Below are 1,091 nucleotides of genomic sequence, written 5' to 3' on the forward strand. Positions count from 1 at the left end.
GATAAAAGTCTCTCCTCTCATTCACATCTGTTTACATCACCGTCTCCAGGGGCATCCTGGTAGGGGGAACAAGCCCGCAGTGTGACATTTTCATTCATTCATCCTTCACGTGGGGTCGCGTCTTGTTCAGCTGTGTGTTCCCTGCGGTGCTCAGCGTGATGTCTTACAACCCTAGGCCTTCGTCGTGTCTCACCTGGACTGTTGCAATCAATTTCCCGGTGGTCACCCTCCACCCATATCTCCATTGTGCAGTCCATTTTCCACACTGTCGCCCAAATTATCTTTCTAAAACACATTTTTTTTTAAATTCAAAGAGAAATGATGACAGTTTATTATTTAATTGGACTCATGGTGTTGCAAATATGGCAACGGTAGCCTCGCACATGTCTGTGCATTTAAAGATGCCCACTATATATGCATGGCCCAGGGACACAGGCAATGGGGTGGTAAGGGCCTGGGGCAGGGGTGGGGGCGGGCTGGTAAAAAAATAAAAATGCCCACTGATTTATGGTATGGCCAAAAGAAAGGAAAACAAATATTTTAAGGCTTTTGATTGCTGTGGGAAAAACTCCATATTGTTTAGCAGGTTATGAAAGACCTGGTGCAGCAACCTGCAGTTTGATTTCTCACTTTCCTCCTCTCCTCTCTGCTCAACCTTAAAAGGACCACTTATTCACTTTCCTTATATTTCCTAGCACCTGTGGCGGGCCTGATCCTAAAGCAGTGTTCAATAGGTACTTTTTGGTAAGTTGATGGTTGTTTTGACCTGTTAAGAGCTATATTAATTCTATAAGTCTTCAAAGAAGATGTCTACTAATTCCCAGGAGTTTCTTCATAACAGAGGAAGTATAGGAAAGGTCAATAAATGATACTTTTTTCTTCTCTTCAGAATGGAATCACTGATCCATTCAATCTATGTCTTAAATTGTTTTAAAGGTCAAATCTTTTATTTTTAAATTGCAAAAGTTGACCGACTGGTGAGGTTACCAGTTCAATTCCCAGTCAGGGCACATGTCCAGGTTGTGGGCTCCATCCCCAGTAATCCCCAGTAGCAGGTGTGCGGGAGGCAGCCGATGGATGTTCCTCACATC

The sequence above is a fragment of the Myotis davidii genome, unplaced genomic scaffold, assembly GCF_000327345.1.
Source record: "Myotis davidii unplaced genomic scaffold, ASM32734v1 scaffold148, whole genome shotgun sequence".
In the NCBI taxonomy this organism is placed as follows: Eukaryota; Metazoa; Chordata; class Mammalia; order Chiroptera; family Vespertilionidae; genus Myotis; species Myotis davidii.